This window comes from Falco rusticolus, chromosome 6 (assembly GCF_015220075.1).
Source record: "Falco rusticolus isolate bFalRus1 chromosome 6, bFalRus1.pri, whole genome shotgun sequence".
NCBI classification, from domain to species: domain Eukaryota; kingdom Metazoa; phylum Chordata; class Aves; order Falconiformes; family Falconidae; genus Falco; species Falco rusticolus.
Genome location: NC_051192.1, coordinates 10,030,676 through 10,048,827, shown reverse-complemented (window position 1 = coordinate 10,048,827; position 18,152 = coordinate 10,030,676). Strand labels below are relative to the sequence as shown.

The window sequence follows — 18,152 nt, the reverse complement described above, 5'->3', positions numbered from 1 at the left end:
AGATTTCTGGTTTTGAAACTAGATGCTTCCTTGCCTCCTGCCCCCTCCTCTCCCCACTCATCTTTGCAAATAGACAGGGCTCAGAGTGTGCTGGGTTAATAACCAGACCAGATCAGCCTGCAAGAGCTTATTTTAAGCTGTCTGCATTTTTTAGATAGGAATGGATGTGACAGGCTACCCAAGACAAGACCAAATATAACAAGAGGTCATCTGTATCATATTATTGATATTTTAAGACTAAAATTTACTGAAAACAAAAACGCAGACATTCCATAGACAAGGTAAAAATACTACAGCATAGGCAGTTTCACAAAATTCAAAGCACAGATAGCCCTTTCAGACAATCCATTCTGACCCTGGAAAATGCTTCCAAAAGCTCGTTAAATCTTCCCCCCACCCCATAATTAACTGAGCCTGAAAAAAATCCTGATGTCTATTACCCTGCCACCTAAGCTCACTAACCAAGAAATAAATGACCTGAGCATTTTCCATACAACTTGATTAAGAAAGAGCTGCAAGCTACCTTGACTTAATCTTTTTAATTCATGGAATTTATCAGTATGCTCTAGCTTTTTCTTCCTTGGAAAATACACAACAGTTTCAACACTTTTCCTATAAATTTCCTCAGAATCACACAGAACGATTGAATAGTTGAGGTCAGAAGGGACTGCTGGAGATTATCTAGCCCCACACCCCCACTCGAGCTGGGTCAGACAGGTTGGCTGCTCACAGCCATGTTCAGTCAGGTTTCAAATACCCTCAAGGATGGAGAATCCACATCTCCTGGAAGCCTGTTCCAGTGCCTGACCACCCTCACAGCAGAAGTCTTTTCTTATGTTGATGGAATTTCATGTATTTTAATTTATGCCCATTGTTTCATGTCCTGTCACAGGGTACCACTGAAAAGAGCCTGGTTCCATCCTCTTTACACTCTCCCTTTGAATATTTATACATTGATGAGATTGCCCTGAGCCTTCTCTGGGCCAGTCTCAGCTCACTCAACCTTTCCCACAGGAGACATGCTCCAGACCCTTAACCTTCTTTGTGGCCTGCACTCTATGCTCTCCATTATGTCTGTATCTCTCTTGTACTGAGAAACCCAGATCTGGACACAATACTTCAGGTGTAGCCTCAGCAGTACTGAGGGGTAGGATGACCTCCACCAAACTGCTTCAAACACTCTTCCTCGTACAGCCTAGAACACCATTATCCTTCTTTGCCACAAGGACAAATTGCCAGCTCTTGTCCAACTCGCTGTCCATCCAAATCTCCAGGTCCTTTTCTGCCGTGCTGCTTTCCAGGTAGTTGACCTCCAGCACGTACTGGTTCATGGGGTTACTCCTCCCCAGATGCAGGACATGGTGTTCTCCTTTGTTGAACTAGGGAGGTTCTTCTCTGCCCATTTCTCCAGCCTGTCGAGTTCCCTCTGGATAGCAGCCCAACCATCGGAGATTTCATGTACTCCTCCCAGTATCATCAGCAAACGTGCTGAGGGCGCACACAGTTCCATCATCTGGATCACTAACGAAGATGTTAAACAGTATTGAACCCAGTATCAGGCCCTAGGGTACACCAGTAACTGTCCACCTGATGGACTCTGCGCTGCTGATCACAACCCTCTGAGCCTGAGCCTGGCCTTTCAGCCAGTTTTCAGTCTACCTCACTGTCCATTTTTCAAGGCCATCTTCCTTTATCCACCAAGCTAGCCAGATAGAAGTTTATCAGGTGGGTTAAGCAGGTTTTTTTCCCTTTTTAAAATCCATGTATATTGAAATACCTTCCAGGATTACTTGCTCTGTCACCTTCACAGGGACAGGCATGGCTGATCTGCCTGCACTTCCCCAGATCCTTCCTGCACATTTGCTATCCTCCAGTCCTCAGGAACCTCTCCAAATTGCCATGACCTTTTGAAGAAAATCAAAACTGCCCTCACACTGACAACAGTCAGCTCCCTCAGCATTCATGGATGCATCCTATCAAGTCCCATGAACTTCATGCTCATTTTAAATATTCTTTAATTTAATCCTTGTCCGCTGAGGGTAAATCCTCCTTGCTCCACACTTTCTGGGATTCTTGAAGGCTGGTATTAACAGTGAAGACTAAGGTGAAAAATGTATTGAGTACTTCAGCCCTTTTCTGTGTCCTTTGTCACCAGATCGCCTACCCCATTCATCAGTGGGCTCACATTTTTCCCTAGCATTCCTTCTACTACATACGTACTTACAGCAGGTTTTTCACTGCCCTTCGCATCCTTCACCGGCTATAATTCCAGAGAGCTTTGGCTTCCCCTGAACCATTTTCAAGTTCTTCTATTTTTTTGATTTCTTATCTTTCCCATTCTATGTCCTGTTTCTCCAGTTTTTTCTGAGAATTCTCTCCTTCACAAATGATTAGCTCTCTTTTCCAACCTTCCCACTCATCCTGCATGGTTTTGGTACTAACCAAAACCAAGCTCATAGGATATGTTTTTGACCCATTCTTCAGCCTATCGCCAAAAGTATTTGCATTGATTCTTAATTATTTCAAATATTTCATAAGAGATCTTTTTCTGCATAAGCCAGAAAAAAAGGACTCCAATTAACTTATTGTAATCCTTCACTTTGTATAAAAGAACAACACACAATTCAATTTACTGAAATAAATTGGATTATATGAATTAAGAGATCAAGATGGTGTGCATCCTTTTCCCTCTCCCTCCCAACAACTTACTTTCATTTCTTTTTATTTGGTTATTAGGGCATTTGTTGTTTGTACTTCTATTATCTTTTTAGTTAGCACCAGTGGTGCATCAGCTTCTTCCTCAAAAAGAAAATACATACTGCATTTGCTGAGGGCTAGGGAAAAAAGGTTTTACACTAGGTTCTCCACATGTCTTTGAAAACAGCCATCCCCCTTCTAAGACTCACCACTCTCCAGCTCTCGATCCTAGCCTTCCTTTCCGTATACCCAACCTGCCAACACTCCCTCTTTTTTGCCCACGGCCCCTCCAAAACAGCTAGCACAAAACACAAATTAGTAAGCTCTTCCATTTTATTAACTTGCATGTTAATCCACTCTGACTTCTATTTTTGGTGAACCTTGCTAATGCACGCCTTCACAAGTGGTCAACTAGGGCTTCTTACTGTTATCTCTATTATTTAGAGTGGTGTAGCATTTGAACAGGTAAGAGAGTCCTACTGCTTTCCAAGTTTCGGCAAGTTGAATGGACAGATCCAACCAACCTAATAAATCTTCCCAGAACCCCAGACTTTGTGAGGCACAGTGCAGAGAAACCTAACAGCACAGGTATTTTTTTGGCTTGCTGCCCTTAGGAACCAAAATAGCCCTCGGCCTGAACTGGTAAGTCCTGCCAGATTTACAACAGAGGAGAACCAGACTAGCAAGACCAACTCTGCAGATTGATATGATTTTGCAAAAACAAACAAACAGTATTAATAGTATTTTGGATTATGTGATCTAATAATTTCTCCTGGGTGACAGAAGAAAGATTATGACTATGTACCACTCCAAAACTGAAGTATATAGCATACCATGCCTTGAAAAATAAAGCAGCTTGGTATTTTATTTATACCTGAGTAAGTATATTTTAATTCTTCTCACAGAGGAAAAAAATAACAATTTGGAGATTGAAAAGGGATATTTGAGACATCAGACATCATATGGGATTACTAAACATATCACATTGCTATTGACAAAAATGGTATGTGTTTATCTGCATTTCCAGCTAGTTATTTTTCACTTATTAGTCGACCTGCTGGAAAGCAGCTCTGTGGAGCAGGACCTGGGAGTTCTGGTGGAAAGCAAGTTGCCCATGAGCCAGCAGCGTGCCTGTGTGGTCAAGAAGGCCCATGGGACCCTGAGGTGCATCAGGAGGAACATGGTGATCCTCCCCCTCTACTCAGCACTGGTGAGGTCACATCTGGAGTGCTGTGGCCATCTCCAGACTCGCCAGTTCATGACAGACAAGGAACTACTGGGGAGGGCTAGTGAAGGTGATCAGGGGACTGCAGCATCTCCCTTACGAGGAGAGGCTGAGGGAGCTGGGCCTGTTCAGCCTGGAGAGGAGAAGGCTGAGGGGGATCTTATCAAAACATGCAGGTATCTTACAGGGTATGTGTCAGGAGGATGGGCCCAGGCTCCTTGCAGTGGAGCCCAGCAACAGGACCAGGGGCAATGGGCACAAGCTGAAACACAAGTTCTACCGGAATATGAGGAAGAACTTCTTTACCCTGAGGGTGCCAGAGCACTGGAGCAGGCTGCCCAGAGAGGCTGTGGAGTCCCTACCTGGACACAATAATGTGCAACCTGCTCTGGGTGAACCTGCTTTAGCAGGCTGTTGGACTAGATGATCTCCAGAGATCCCTTCCAACCCCGACCTTTCTGTGATTCTGTGATCTGAAGAGATGCCTGCCCACCTCAGCAATTCTGTGGTTTGTCCAGTACAGTTCAGCTTCTGGTAACAATCTTCTTTGCACAAAATGTGTGCCATGTTCTCCATGAAAAAGTTGTATCACATTATAATCTATGTAATTTTTTGGATCGGATTTACTGCTATACTTTCTTTCTTTGCATTAGTTTCTGAAAATATGGTATGTTTATATGTGAGCTGTATTGTTCTATCTACCACCATTTGTAACTATCAACACCACAAACAAACTCTCAATACTTCAGATTTTCAGTAATTCACATAAATGCATAAGCCTTTAGAAGCAGGTTCTTTCCCAGGTCACAGATACACTACCAAAATGCCAAACTTAAAATCAGATATGTTGTCCTATGTACATGTGTCCCTATACAATAATTATCAGAAATACGAAATAAGTGGTGGTTCAGTTTATCAGTAACTAAAGGTGGAGGAGTGGTGGACTTATTTATTTATTACTATTACTAAAACAAAACATGCCACTGGATGCAAAACTAAGACCAAATGCTGCATTTATGTTTATTGATTCTATATTCGCTTAATATATTTGGACACATGCTACCAATCAAAAGGTCACCCAGGAAGTAGATGATGACTTAGGTAAGCATGGGTAAGTGTATCACTTAAATCTGTCATTTATATATTCTATGTGGATGTACAGCCTCTAATTTTAGTATCTGTTCCTCTGCCTTAACAGTATACCTACAGACATAACGCAGGCCTGTGCAGCTGCAAGAGCTAAACATCCTAATACAAGTAATTCAGATTCCTTTTTAAATACCTGCAACTGTAAACATTTCTCAAGCATTTAGAGTTGTGTGACCATTTCTAAAATACCCCTTAAACAGAAACAAACTTCAAATATTTTTTTTTTATTTTAGTGCTACTATTACTACTTAACTTCCTTCAGGTACAAAACCACTACAGCTTTCTACAATGAGATTGATTTTCTTTTCATCTCCTTATGCCTGTACTTATGATAGAAAAAAATTTCTTATGGTCTACAAAATACTCTAGGTTTACACATTTCAAAATCAGGATTACCAAAACTGCTAATCAGTATCAGTACCAGTACTACCATAATTTTAAGATACACCAAGAGAATTATTTCGACATAAGCATTTTAGTAGGATATATGGAAAAACAAACAAACAAAAAACATCCCAAAAAATAAAAATCAATGTGTATTTGGTTCATGGATGAGAAAACCACAGTTTTCTGCCCCCAGCTCTAAAAAACAGTATTTCTTGTGTCACATACCTTGCAAATTATGAAGGAAAAACAATGCATCTCATCAGTATATTAATACATGCAAGACTAGACATCTGTAATCTTCATTCTTTTTGCAGCATTATTATATTACAACTACTATTACTCTGAACCACAGAGAGAGCAAGTAAGAATTATAAATTGTTTTCCAGCTTCTGCCAGAATTCTTTGAACAGCTACTATGCCTTAGCTAACTGTACAGCCAAAAGATACAGCACATACAGTACTAGCAGTTATCATACAATACTAAAATAGATTTAGCAGAGTTAAGTTCTCATTTACTACATAATTAGCATTATGCAAATGCAGATATTCTTGACAACACATAATACCAAATATGTTAAAATACTGTCCTCTCAGTCTGACTAATTCTGAAACAAAACACACTGCTTATATGAAAAGTAGTAGGTAAAATTTTCAGAGGTATGTTCTACACTGCTATTAATATAGCAGAGCTTCATCAGGCTCAGCAACACAAGAGTCTGGTGATCTTATTCCGTATTACGGAACAGACCATTTATTGAAAAATGGAGTCTTAGATGAGAAGTGGAAAGAAACTATTAAGTTCATGTGAGCAAAGGAAGCCACTTCAAACCTGATATACAGTAACATGTAGCTATTGAGCATCCACCCAGTTTAAATATTGTAGTGCACAGAGGGCAGAGGGACTCAGGTGGCTGGTCAGAAAGTTCAATTTTGTTTCTTGCATCAAAGCATAAGCCAACCATGCCAAACCACTGGCAAGGAAGGTCAATTATTCAGACTCTCTTAAATCTATGATTCTTTGAATAGATTGACAAACCTATACAGAATCCAAAAGCAGTTATCTTTACTACAAATTTCTGAATGCATAACAAATTTAAAATAAAAATTTAAAAAAAATCAATTCTTCTTTCAGATTTTTTTTTCTCCTGGAAACAATATGTAGCTGAAAATGAAAGTTAAAAGTTTTACTGATGTCATCAACATGATGCAGAGAGAAAACTACTAGACTGGAGGAAAAGAAGTACAAACTGCAATTGCATGTAGAGTACTATAAAGTATAAGGCAGCAATTATCTTCAAGCCTGCATTTGGAATACTGGAATATTCTGGATGGATAGCCCTGTCCTGTATCTTCAACAGCCATGGGTACTTCACAAGCAGCTGTTGTTAGTAATTCTGCTCTCTTTCTGCTCTGTCTCCCATGTCTGGCTGACCTCCCTAGTCAGGTATCTTGTTTATGTTGTAGATGTCTGTCATGGGAACTGCATCACTACACCAGGCTCAGTCAGAAAGAAAAACATTGCCTCACACCAGTTACAGCCTAGTCAGAAAAGCTGGCGGCCAGCATGGACATTAGATGCTTGCACACCAGATTTTACAAGCTTTGTTTGCTTCCTAGGCAAACATAGCTTGGTGTTGAACTTACAAAAACTAAAAAGATTTTGGGACAGTTCCATTAAAAAAAAAAAAAAAAAACCACAACCAAAACCAAACACAAAACTCTAGTTTTATTTTCCTGTCTCAAAAAAGGGGTATTTTAAGAAAAAAATGGATCAGGCAAAGTAAGTTTTTGCCAGAAAAGAGAAGTTTCTAACCAGCTTCACGAATGATCTTTTACATTCTTCCTGTGTAAAAAGAACAAAGAGCACACAGCATTGTATTTACTACAGAAGGTGCTTGAAAAAATTGCAAATGAAGAGACTAGAATGAATACAAGAAGAAAATTATATTAAATAAGTTACACTTCATATATCACATATAATTTATAGTTTGTTTCTATAAAAATCTACTCTTACAAAACACAGCATTTCAATTGTAACAATAATCAGGGAAAAAGCTAAATTAGACTAGTTTCTCAGAACATTCACTTACTTTTCTTGGTATAAAAGTATATAATTCCTTATTTTGGTGCTTTGTAAAGAAGAGAAAAAGCGACTACTACAAAAATTAGCAGCCTAGTTTAGAAGATTACCTAAAACTTCTGTGTCTGCTTTAAGTTTGATATGATTTCACATTGATCATAGCCTCATAATATTATTAATACAGAAAGAAGGGAGGCAGAAGGGGCTCACCTTGCCACCTCCCCACCCCTTAAAAATCTGTCCATTACATAGAAAAGAAGGAACACGAGTACAGCACTTCTTCCCATAATACTCATTGAAAGGTAATTTCAGTGCTAACATGAAAGTAGGAAAATATTAAGAGCTTCTCTTAAAGAAAACTTTTCAGCATTTTCCTTACCTACTTTCTCCTACAGCAGCTGTAAAATTGTGAAATCCTGAATTATATCAAAGTGTAGCCTCACATCAACAAACATTTAATACCTCTTACCTTTAATTTTTGGTACACACCTCTGATACACATTTGACATTAGACTGCCCCAGGAATGTTGAATGAGCCACAAAGCATACTGTAGCCCTGTACTATTATTCTATTTCTTCTCTAAAAAAGAGATCTTCCACAACTACTTCTCCCTCTTGCTACTATCTCTGTCACCTTTTAATATGAGAAATCCATATTGCTAATTTTGCAATCATCGTTTTACTTTTCAGTTAGTTTTCTTTGGTTTGTAAAAGACTGAAAGTTTTTCATCTGGACCACAAGCAACTAAGCATACTTCTAAAACTCTTACTGAAGTCTCACACAATTATACACAATTTATTTCCCACTTTTTATAACTATCAGTATGATACTCCAAACAAAAGCAGTTACAGTACATATTTATAATGTCTGACAGTGACCAGATTACTAGGTAATAATATTAACTGAAGAATTACATATGTGGCAGATTTCGCTCTAGATTACGGTATTCTTGGTGAACCCCTGGAGTGAAAACAGAACAAATGAATTTGATCACGTTTTTCAAGTTTGTATTGAAATAGTCCCCAAATGTTTTCATGCTGCAGAAAGTAAACAATTTATCTATAAATCCCCACAAGCAGGTTTTATTCCAAACTAAACATGCCTGCACACAGGGACGGGAATGTGTTCATCCCCCAATACATTAATTATTTCTTCACTGTGCTGCAGGGAGCGTATCTTCATTAAATGACAGATTGTGTTCAGCCAACATGAAGTATTTCTAAACCTGAGCCATACACTAGAACTATAAAGCAATCCAGTTAGAATAGATCAAGGAGTTTTGCAGAGTTAAGAGCTATAGGAGTATGACTGTACTTCTTAATTCTTGCTACAGGAAACATCAAGATGTCATGATTTTTGGCAGCTGCGGGCTCAGAATTTTCTACAAGTAGCTTAATTAGCCCTTACAAAGGACACTCTTTCAGCATATTATGCTAGTGTCTATTTCTGGTCATATTAGCTCTTTTCCAGAGGAAGACCAAGCTAAGAATTTCCAAATCACCGAAATAATGATTTTATTTTTAACTTATTCAATATATTAAGGAATCCTTCTGTAGAATAACAGCTGTATAATAAGCATTGGCTCAAAGTGATCGTACCATACGCGTCAATATTAATGAGAGGCAACCTGCCAAGTTACGCATTTCAAAAAAGACTGAACTTCACTTGTACACTGAGCCATATAAACGATTCTCTTATGGGTTTGTTAAGATGCCTTAGATATCCCCAGGAAATTCAGTTTGTGAGATGTCAAACATCAAGACAGACAGTAGCACAGCTGCCATGTTATTTAAGAGGTCAGGTAATACTCCAAACATACTAAAAAGATATTTGTCACTAGTTAGAAATTAGGCATACCTTTGGCTAGAAGGATTCCCAAAGGATGCCAACTTGAGTCACTTTTTTTCCGGTATCAGTAAAATGGAGATACCTGCAATTCAAATGAGAGAGGTTTGGGGGTTATTTTCAGTTGAACATGTGCACTTACGATACTAAGGAGTAAGTAAAAACAATAATCATAAATGAACACTTATGTAAAATATACATGAAAACAAAGTATCCAGAACACATCAGTGGCTTTAAAATTCATCATAGTGTAACACATACCACATGTTATGTGTTGCAACAGAGAATTTAAAGCTTTTATCTGTGTGCTTTCCCAGCAATAAATGGAAAAAAAACTTTGCTAGGGGAAGAGGTCATGAACCAGTAGCTGCCGAACCATTAGACTGTTTCATTATGGCTCTGCTTCAAAGGTCATGATAAAGGGTCCACAGCTATTCCTAAAACCATAACATAAAAAGCAAGTAGCCTAATAATATTTTCAATTACAAAGATGAGAAAAATTCATGAAATTACACAAAATGTTTTGAGGGAAGACAGTAGTCAGTTCATCAAAAAAGTTTAGAAGCATTCTATGAGAATCTGTGGGATGACTTCCAGCCAATAAAGTATCCAACACTGCAAACTTTACATTTGACATTTTTACTATTACTTCTAAATTAAGTAAAATAAAAGTACATGTAAAGTACAAATATTTTAGAGAGGTCTGTCTGATCAACATACAGAGATAGAGAACATAAAACCATGATGTACCAATAAGGTGATCTGGCTACCTATTTTACATCTGCGCTAACAGTTTCAAAGGGAGTTCCTTTTAGCATGACCTCAGATAGTAACATCTAGCTTGAAAATACACAATGTTACATTCATATTGAAAGAAAGGAAAAAAAGAAAAACACACACAGCAGGAACAGATGTTATTTCCTGTACTAAATCACCACCATAGGGATAAAAATAATTCTAGTAAGTACTTCACAGAATAGTGCATACAATGGAAAAGAACACAAAGCCTCAAAATCCTAACTCAACTGCAAATGTATGTATTATAGACACCAGCAACAAACAAAAAGCCCGTACCGATGGAATGCAGGACAGTATACTATTAACCTCATTTTAGGCCTGGACAAAACTAAGTATGCTCACACTAGCAAAAAACTCCTGGTGTAGTTATAACCTAGAGCTTGAGCAAAAACTTTCACCAGTGCAGCTTTATGGAAAAAACTAAACCAAAACTAAACTATACCAGTAGTACTGTTGACCAGTATCATTAGATAACTAATCTGTTTGCCAACAGAAGACACAATTTGTAAAAAAAAAATTAAGAAAAATCTCATTCCTAACCCCAAAATAACATCTGATGAAGACAGATTTCAAACATAAACCTCACTCAAGCAAAAGCTGAAACTAAAGCCAGAGATAAACTTTTTTAACATTTTATTCACAAATCCTGGAAGAACGAACTTGGGAACACAGTAACACCACCTAAAACCCGTAAGAAGTAAGAGTATCCAAATTCTAAACAATCTTTGTATACAGTAAAACAAACAGCTGAAGAATGAAAGATAGTCCAATAGGACAGATTTCTCATCTATGTTATTGTTGGGAGCAAAAATTCTATCTTTGTACAATCACAGAATTGCTTAGGTTGGAAAAGCCCTTTGAGCTCATCAGGTCCCACCGCTACCCCTGCCCTGCCAAGCCCACCACTAAACCACATCTCTCAGCACCACATCTACATATTTTTTAAACACCTCCAGGGGTGGCGACGGCACCACCTCCCTGGGCAGCCTGTCCCAACGCTTCACCACCCTTCCCGTGAAGAAATTTTCCCGATACCCAACCTAAACCTCCCCCGGCGCAACGTGAGGCCGTTTCCTCTCGTCCTGTCGCTCGTTATCCGGGAGAAGAGACCGACCCCCGCTGCCTACGGCCCCTGTCAGGTGGCTGCGGAGAGCGATCAGGCCCCCCCTGAGCCCCCTCCTCTCCAGGCCAACCCCCCCAGGTCCCTCAGCCGCCCCTCACAAGGCTGGTGCCCCAGCCCCTGCCCCAGCCCCCTGCCCGGCTCTGGACACGCTCCAGCCCCTCCACATCCCCCTGCAGTGAGGGGCCCAAAGCTGAACACAGTGGTCCAGGGGCAGCAACTGGCACGTATTTCAGTCCAATCTGACAAACGGACAACAATTTAAAACAAGGATTATCACAATTTATAAGAGATACACATAGTTCTATATAGGTACAAGTCCATACTGCAGTTTCACAGTGTCACTGTGAGACACATTTGTTCCAAAGTAAAACTGAAATTTAATCATAAACTAAATCAAATATATATGCACACAAACAAAAAACCCTATAACTGTCTCCAGACGGATAAGAATAACCAAAATACATGTTTATTTTCCAATAGGAGCCTCTGGATTCATAAATTATATTATCTGCATGAGAGGAAGTATCGGCCAGAGGGAGAACCAGAAAAGTAAATACATGACAAGAAAGCAACTGCAAAAATGGAAAATAGATTTTTTAGAATGGCTATGGAATTTGGTCAGTCTTCAAGAAGAAACTGGTTTCCATTTTCTATAAATAATTTTATGAAAATTCCATTATTAATGTCTTACTAAAAAAATGATATCTTCACACATTGCAAATCACTAGAAGAGCAAGCTTCAAAATATCTGTCTCGAAGACAATTTCCAGATTGCCTATTTATGGCAGTTGAAAGTGGAATCAATTGATCCACAAAGTAAAGTAGGATTTAGAGATTTATGTAGTTCTTTTGTAAGGCAGCCAAATGGGAAAACACAAGGCTTTGTCCACATATATATTTTTTTTAATCCAAAGTTCTCATACAGAACACTGCATCAAGAAAAGATTATTTAAGAATTGAGAAGACAAATAATTTAAATACATTTTTCAAATAACTCATGATTTCACTACCATTCTAAGATTTTTTTCCCCAAAATCTTGCCCCTACATTCACAAAGATCTCTAAATGGGGAAAAAAAGAAATACTCAACACTTAATGTATATTCCTTCAAACTCACATAAAGCAACAAATTCTAAACCAGAAAACAGGAGTAACTATGCTTATTTTCTTGAACGTACTTTAAAACGTATTTGTAGCATTAGATATCACAAAACTCCTGAGCGTAAAGTAATTATCATACATCTGTTTTCCTGGATATCTGAGTCCCACCGGCATCGGTTTTTCTCTCCAGGAATTAATACATGCATTTCATTTTCTGGTTTGTTAGTCTTTTCTTTTTTGAAATGTCCTTTGGATTTGAAAACTAGAGCCTTGCTTCTACAGCGACGAGGAAGCCTACTTCGCCAATGACAAGGCACAGGAGAGTTCACATAAAAAGATACCTGCAACACAGGTAGAAGTAATTCCTAAGTAGATTAGGAAGGCCCATCGTTATTAATATTCCTGTTTGGCAAAAGGTCAGTCATTCATAAAACCGTTGCCTGCCATGCACTGCACCTTATTTTCAACCACAAAAACATGAATTTTCTGCACAGATCTTTGGTATTACTTATGTCCAATCTTTTAGTATTTTCTATTCCTATTTTGTTATCATAGCAAAAGTGAGAGAGAATAATATCGGTACCAGACATCTGATTTTCTCCCGGCACATTTTCTTTCTATACTCAAAAAGTTTCAGCTAAGCAATAGAAACTGATTCCAGAAAGAATGGGCAAATGGGCAGCACCCTAGCCAGGACAGCCTACTTACAAGGAGGCTTCCTCATGCTCTGAAACACTGTACAGATGGTCACTGCAGAGAGAAACTCCACAGCAAGTTCAGTATGACCAGAATACCAGCTTCCTGTGGTCAATCTACACAGTAGGTCCAATGTACCCTGGACATGCTCAACTCGTAGTAAAGGAGCTGTATTTCTGCTAGGGTATCCGAGGGAATATAGGAGAACTTTCATGGGAAGGAAGAAGCCATAGTGAATCTCTGAAAGATAAGCCTTGCAAATGTACTAGAAAAGTGTAATTCAAACTCCTACACATACAAAATGAAGCTGGATATATTACATTTGCAACATACAAAGAAAAACATTTCTTACATGTGAAATATAAACCTAATGGTTTCCTCATTAAAGAATATACAGGACAAAAATGTAATTACATCCGAGATCCCATTCATTTTGAAAAAATACTGTGTTCAAAATGGTATGTCGTTGAGCAAAATAAATTAAGACATAGCGCCACAAAGACTAGCTAATGCTTTGTGAGCCATTTGGTCTAGATTGTAGGATGCTATTGGCATTTGTTTCTTCAAGACTCCAAACTTTTAAGAAGAAACCTCATGCTTTCCTCTACACCTAGATAAAGTCTCGTTCATGACTGCAGTAGCTCTTTTAGTAACTCTCTACTTAGAATGAAGAAGGAATTAAAAAATAGAGAGAGAAAGCAAACAACCAGACATTTCTGGCTTAGAAGAACACAAAAACACACACATGCAGCAAAGGAAGGATTCTATTTCTTCCATAAGGACAAACACAAGGCACATGCCACATTGACCAAGACAGACCCCGAAGACAGACCCCTCTCAGTTGCCATTTCCATACACACGTACACATGCTCAGTCTTATTTGCCAAATTAGACTGAAATGCCCAGACAGTAGAATTTCTGTGTGAACAACGGACAAAAGAGACAAAATAGGTACAGCTAACAGACAAGTAATACTGCATGCATATTTTCCCCTACCCTGCTCAGTTTTATCTACAAAGCCATTGTCTGTCCTATCAGCTTATACACACATCTGAGATGTCAGGAAAGCCAGATTATTCTATAATGCTTAAGAAGAATTTAAATACCTAATCCACAGTTCTTACTGATGATAAAGGTTCTTGTTGGTGCTACAGAAAACAAATGAAAATCAAATAACTATTCACAGAAAATAATTTTATAACACAGGCAAGTATCCCAATTCATAACAGAATTATAGTTAACATATTTCACAGGTGAAGCAGAACTTTGAAAATATATACACTCTACATGTACATTTGAAGTCATTACTTTCAAGAAAAATCAAATTATGACATTTCCTTATCAAAGACACTGTATTTCAAAGACAGCCAGCTGGAATACAGATATGCAAAAGTAACTTGAAGCAGTAATGAAAAGTACAAGTATCAAAAGTGCTTGTTTTTACAAAAAAGCCCCATGCCATAAGCTCTTAGTTTTTATTTTCAAGTTTAGCCTATATCTGATCAAGTTCTCGCAATGATCACAGGTTACACTTAGGATTTGTAAATTAAAATTAAAGCGCATGCCATGTCCTAACTGCCGCTTTGATTTCAGCAGCTGATGAGGGCACCTAGCACTTCACACGGTAAAGACTGATTACATGTATTTTGCTGCGTATTTCCCCTCCAAACACTAAACTCAATTTAGCTCCATACAACTTCCAATATTCCCAACACAATAGGCTGATCTCTGTAAAGGCACTTTTCCTTCCTTTCATGCAGAAAAATATCCTGTAAACAGCCTATTTCCCACTCCAAGTGACTACTTGTGTTTACAGGAAGGAAAGGCAACAGAAATCTTGCCATAAAACAGTGAGAGCTAAAAAGTTCTGTTTCACTTCCTACTGCCCAGGTGTTTCATACATGAAATCTATTGTAATTCTTGATTTCAGAGAAATGCTGCTTCTTTTTGAAACACTGACTGAGAAATGGAAAACAATAAGGTTAAGGAAGTAGCAGCGTGCTTTCCTGTGAGACAAAACAAAGATACACAATAAGCAAGCTATATACAAGACTGACAAACCTATTTTTCCCCCCTTAGCTCTGTAAAAGGAGACACAGAAAAATAACAGGCACCAACATTCAGAAAGTGAAATGTAACAAAAGCATGGACTGCAGAAAACAACAGATATCCCTGATCAGGTGTTCACTTCGTTTGCATTGCATTCCAGTTCTCCCCAAACTCCACCCTCTGTCTTTCCTTCTTCCATGTAGTTCCTGCTGTTACACACTCCCAAGTGTTTTTTCAAAGGCCCTAGATGTAAGCTATACAAGGCAGTATCTTTGCTTTAAAGCTTGTAAAATCCTTTAGACACCACAATTCTTTAATTCATTGACTTGTGAACAGAGTTTTCCTTCTAAATCGATATTCTTTCTTAATTTTATGCTGCCCAGATAAGCATGTACAAATCCAGCCAGCTCTGACTAATAAAAAAAATAATACAAAATTAAAAAATCCTCTCTTATTTGACAAGGTTTTTTTAATACAAATGCTGGTTGCAATGTGACAATGTCTATTAAAAATTCAAAATGGAATTCCCCATTTACAGGTCTTTCTTGGACTCTGTATTCTGAACTGCGTAGCAAAGCCACAAGCACAATGAAAAAATAACTTGGGTTGGTTCAGGATGCCTGGCACTTCAGTTTGTACACTTGTTTGTGAGTTTCAAAAATACCAACATCCGTCATAGTAAGAATTATCTCTCTAAGATTTGTAACCCTCTGTTGCCCAGCGATGTGTGGAAAATTCAAATTCTAAAAGAAGTCAAGCAGATGAGACCACTAACCATGTGGCAGGCAACACATACCACTCAGTTTTAAAAGGAAATTGAAAGTTTTATCACTGTCACCTACTATCACAGCACATCTATCACAAGTACTGTCACAATATAAAATCATATAAAATATAAAAATACGACCACAAAGTTAAATTTGCCTCTCTGTGGAAGGGATACCTTTTTGATCCAGGCTGGCTGAACCTCACCAGCTCAGTCTGAAGGTATTTCACCATCACAATAAACATTGTTCCTAGTTCTCCTTACCGGTCCCTGTGCATGCCAGCAAAGGAGGGATGCCTCCCCAGAAGATGCGTTTCCAAACTCTGAGCATCTAGCTGAGAGTAGCACAGGCAACAGCATCAGTTCCTGGAGAGCACCCTGCCCATACACCCATCTCGCATCTTAAAGCAACAGCACGCCAGCTGGGCGGACTGAGCAGGCCCAAGTTAATTTGAAGGTCACCAGATAGATCACCACTGGTTCAGTCAAAAAACTTCCAATGAAACATGCAAGTAAGCTGGCATTTGTTGAAAGCAGCTTTCCATACCAAGCCAAACTGCCCTGTTATGTGATCAGTTACCTGGGAAAACAAATTACATCACTGCAGTCTGAATACTTAAAAAAAGATTTGCTAATTAAGCGCAATTAATTACACAGCAGTACTAATTTGAAAAGCAATATCCATTCAGCTTTTGTCTGCTTAACTCTCAGATCGACTGCCGAGAAGAACTGTTTACGGAACACGCTAAGCAACCTGCCGATTGGATGATCCTTTCTCCGAGATGAATAATGCAGAGCGCTTGCTAAGAAACACATAAGGTGGGCAGTGTTTACTGCCCTAGTAAAATAGTGTTTACACTATTTAATATAATAAATATTAATTATTACACTGTTTAATATAATACTATTACACTATTTAATATAATTACACTATTTAATATAATAAATAATATCTTAATAATAATTAATAATAAATAATAAATAATATAAATAATAAATAAATAATAAATTACACTATTTAATATAATAAATAATATATTAATAATAATTAATAATAAATAATTAATAATATGAATAATGAATAAATATTAAATTACACTGATATACCTATTTGCACTGCTACTTAAAGAGTAAACCAATAGTGTATTGTAAACACTATTTTATTATATTATTATATTAAAATATCATTAAGCCATCATAACTTTCTTACATGCACTCAAATGTAACTATACTTTTATCCTGAACATGATAGAAAACAACTAACCCTGCTCTGACCTGAAAGAGTTCCATCACATTTTTAATATCAAGTAAATAATATTCTCCACTTTGAAAACAGAAAGTGTAAGCTAGAGAGAGCTCTAACTTTTGAACCTCCTTCTCAATCGTGCATTACACCAAGATGATTTTGTCAGAAATCAACAGAACACCCCCATCGCCCATATTTCACTACATGTCTTTTAACCTACAATAAATTGGCAATTATTATGGAAAGTAATTATTTTAATACAAGGTAATAAAGAAATAAATCTTTATAATTTGTAATTTCAATATGCCACTTCACACACTGCCATTCATGTACATAATGTGAACACAATCTTCATTCCCACCTTTTTTTTATTTTTCCTCTATGAAACAGTGTTCAGCTCCAGGTATTTTTTGCTCCCTTTGCAACACCTCATTCTGACCACACAGTGAAAACATGTAATAATCAAGACCACAAAGAAAGCATGAAACAGTACCAATTCTGGCACTACAAAATAGCATGCTTGGACCACAAATTATAGAAAACATAACAGGCAATACAAAAAAGATAGTATAGTTACTTTCAGGTCTATTCTGTGGTTGCTGCTTTTCTGTCCTCTGCCTGGAGTAGCTCAGCATTTAGTCCTCACCTTTTATTTATACATATATATATATATATATATATATTTACACACACACTTAGTATTACATAGTAATGCCAAACTTCATCATAGAAATGAAGACATACACAGCTTAAATGTGAGTGGCTTGGTATGACCACAGCAAAGGTAAATAAAATACCCCACAATGAAAGCCAGAAGCGCTTCCCTGTATTTTCAGATGTTTGCAGTGCTTTTGATACTGCCTAAACACAAAAAAAGGAAACTTCCTGAAAGCGTAGAAGATGACAATAATAAAGATGAGTTACCAGCTCAGAACTGAAGTTACTAAACAAGACAGAAACTATTGATGGTATCCACAGAAAAGCAGATT

At 37.9% G+C, this 18,152-nt stretch overlaps 1 protein-coding gene across 7 annotated transcripts in view; it reads right to left on the bottom strand.

Moving 5' to 3' along the window:
* SIPA1L2 (signal induced proliferation associated 1 like 2) overlaps positions 1 to 18,152 on the bottom strand; it is a 152,088-nt gene that overhangs the window by 111,594 nt on the left and 22,342 nt on the right. For all 7 annotated transcript variants that reach the window (XM_037392334.1, XM_037392337.1, XM_037392342.1 and 4 more), the window contains exon 2: positions 9,397 to 9,469. The gene's annotated coding sequence lies outside the window, so the exon portion shown is untranslated. The remainder of the gene's footprint in view (positions 1 to 9,396; positions 9,470 to 18,152) is intronic.